Here is a 3,840-nt window from a genome sequence, read left to right on the forward strand (position 1 = left end):
CAGCTGAGGAAGCAGGTAAGCATATGGCTGAACATGATTTTCCTGTCTACTGCTATACAGAATGGCAGAAATGTCCTCCTGAGAAATACCAGACTGCCTAGATAAAGCAGCATTCACTTTAATATCTGAATAGGGGTTGTCTGTTTCTCTTGTCTGTTTCACTTGTTTCTCGAAAGGGTGACATGACCAGCAGAACACATCTTGGACATTCTCTTTATGCAGTACCTGAGACTCCTCCAAGAGAGCACCAAGTCGGTGGAACACACTGGGACGCACAATCGGTTCACGGCTGAGGACATCTGCGACTACATTCTGTGCTCAGGAATGTATTTGATGTTGAAATTATATGGAGCAAGCTTTGCAACCCATCTTTGCTCGCACGCATCCTATTTGGGTTTTGTAAGAATGTGGGTCAGTGGGTTGTTGTTTGTCCACACCGTGAACTGCTGACCCTTGAGCCAGTGACTAAATTTGTCACAGACTGCCCATTTGAGAGCAAAAAACTCTAGCCTGTGTGCAGGATATTTTGATTGAGCAAAATTAAGTGACTTGCTACCAAAGGCTATGGGGCGAGCAACCTCTTCACCTGCCACTACTTGAGAAAGCACTGCACCAAGCCCATTACTAGAAGCATCAACAGACAGCAAGAATGGCTTACTAAAATCTGGATGTGCCAAGATGACTCTTCAAAGTAAAGTCTGTTTCAGCGCATTGAAGGCATCTCTACATTCCTGGGTCCAGTCCGAAGAGATACGTTTTCTACCCGCCGTCACTCGTTTCTGTCCTTTGATATGCCTCGCTTTCTTCGTGTCAGATGTTAATGCAAAGAGGGGTCTACCGATACGAGAACAGTCTTCGATATATTGCTGGCACCATCCCCAAAAACAACCTTATTTTCGTCTGTGATGGAATGTCAGTGCCATCTTCCATAAGATCCTGTTCCGTGATGTCAACAATAGCTCTGACCTTTTCAAGATCTGTAGCTACGCCCTCACTATTCACAATGTCGCCAAGTAACTTAACGGATTCATGAAATGACACTTCTTTTGCAACAAATTCAGATTGTGAGCCTGAAGTCTCTGGAATACCATCTCTAGTCGTTCCAAAGTAAGCTGTTCATCAGGAGCGAAAACAAGGATGCCGTTGAGATAACACAGCATGCTCAAGTTCTGATCACCAAATATGTTCATCATCATCCTCATGAATGTTGCAGGAATATTGCATAGGCCCTGTAGAAGCCTATTATATTCATATAGGCCAAATGGCATAGTAAAAGCTGTGAATCTTTTGTCATCCTCATGCACTTCCACGTTATAATAACCTGATGTTAAGTCCATTGTGGAAAAGAATGCATAACCACCCAGATCTTCAAGTGCATCCGCTTGATGAGGAAGAGGATATTTGATGGTGCGCGCATTCAGCCAGCGGAAGTCTGTGCAGAGCCTCAGATTACCATTCCTTTTCCAGACTAACACCAGGGGCGATGCAAAATCACTCATCGACTTTCTGATTATGTCACACTCCTCCATGTCATCCAAGGCCTCTCGCAGCTTCTCATAGTGCAACAGTGACAACCATCTGAAAGGAAGGCTGAAAGGTTTGGTATCACTTAGGCAGATTCTGTGAACGAAGCCTTTGGCCCTACCACAGTCCAGTCTGTGATGTGAAAATATCGACTCATTCTTGATCAACAGTTCAGCCAACCTAGCTTTCCAGTAAGGTGTTAAAGAATTTGAGCTTATGTCGATATCCTGGAGTCCCAGGCTAGACAGCTTTGAGCCAGTCAGACCATGCGGCGTGCAGTGTTGTCTCTCAGTCTCGCACTGCTTGGTACTGCATTTAGTCTGGCTTTCAGTCTCCACTTCATTACATTGCAAATCTTTAATTTGTTGAACAGACTTGCCAAGACAGTCAACATCAAAGTCTTCAAGAGCCATGCAGGTGTATACATTGTTTTAGACAGACAGGCTTGTTCGATGGGTTGATAACTTTAACTGGTTTACTGCCATCCCCCCATAAGGACACAGCTATCCTGCCCACCAACACATTTCTCGGTGCAGTGTGTACTGTGCAGGTCTCCACAACAACTGTACTGCCCGCAGATAGGCTCTTATCACTGACCAGCTTTCCCCACACTATATGTTCTTTCATGGACTCCAGAGTGACAGCATGCTTCAGTTTTACAGTTCCTACTTTCCATGACTCAACATTGCACAAAAGTTAAATCAAAGCTCCTGTATCAGAATATTTGCCTTGTGAGTCAGATACTGTCCCCCAGAAATCACTTGATATCTTAATGTCACGAATGAGATGTTTTATGACATTACTTCCCAAAATTAGTTCAGCTTTTTAATGCAGGTACATAGAAGGAGCAGTTGAACACTTTCATCTGTACATCACACACTCCTTGTGGACTTGTTTTCTGACCAGCACAGCCAATCAGTGTAAGCAGTGTTGGAGATATTTCATCCGAAGTGAGTACTTTTGCTTCTGTGAGTTTGGACAGAGCTTGTGTACTAATAGTACATCCTGTACTAAAACATCCGTAAAGAACAGATTATCATCTGTGTTAAGTCTCTGCATATTTTGAAAAATCACTTTTGTCTAGTCATCAACACAACTGCAAAACTCAGAATAATCAGATACCAAGTCAATATCCTCACTACCAAGGGACATTACACATGCTCTGCTGAATTTTTGGTTTGTGGGCAGTCCCGGTAGAACAAGCTGATGCTCTGTGTCCCGGGGCATGGCAGTTAAAGCACAGACAATTTATTCGACAGTGTGAAAAAGTATCATGACTTGCATCGCCACATATGTCACATGCTGCGTTTTGTTTGGCTACACCACTCCTTACTTTATGTTGAGGTCTGTACACTCTTGTTGCCTGCTGACAAGAACCTTCATCCTAACCCTAACCCTAATCCGGTAATCTAACCCTCTGGTTTAAACTGAACACCGATGGTTTCTGACACGTTCTGTTGTTGTTGCACAAGCTATTGAAGATCCACCCACTTCTTGAAAGAACAGGCAGGGAGGGGAGATGCAGCTCATTTGCATTTAAAGGGACATACACAAAACAAAGTTTTGCTCCCCCCAAAAAGTGGCAAATTTAACAGGCTATAAAATATGATATGTGGGGTATTTTGAGCTACAACTTTAAATACACACTTTGGGCACATCAGAGACGTATTTTACATATTGTTGAAGGGGGCATAATATGCATAAAGTTCAGCTTACTACAATCAAATTTTGAGTTCACACAATTTTTTTCTATTAAGTACAATGAACTTTCATTATTATTTGAGTGAAACAATCTCATTTCATTGAATTAATTTCACTGTTCTGTTTTGCAGTGAAGCAGGCACAGCAATGCCGATATAACCATAGATAGTATGGGTACAATGTGGGTTACATGACTAAACATGCATTATACATTTTTCTACTTGGGAAACTGTTTTTAAAAACCTCTGTCTTTGTTGACAAAAATAGTGTCTCAGTGTGGATGGAAGGCCAAATCAGAGAGAAAATGAAAACATATAAGTGGATATATAAGAAGTATAATAACCCCATAATAACATTTTATTTACTTTATTTATTAAACCAGGTTGTTTTGTGATATCTGACAACCCTTCATCTGGAGCTTTAAAGAAATTTCCAAACTTTTGACTGACCTGCCATCTAAACCTGTTTAGATGAGAAGTTGACAGAGCATATTTGTCCTGTCAAAATTGTGGAGAGGAACAAATTTGTCCTTCTGCACACAAACAGGCAGGTCAAATATGCAACATACCTACATTTACTGGCAGAGAAACACAGATTCTCCTGCTGGGAACGTTT

This window comes from Gobio gobio (genome assembly GCF_949357685.1).
Source record: "Gobio gobio genome assembly, chromosome: 7".
NCBI lineage: Eukaryota > Metazoa > Chordata > Actinopteri > Cypriniformes > Gobionidae > Gobio > Gobio gobio.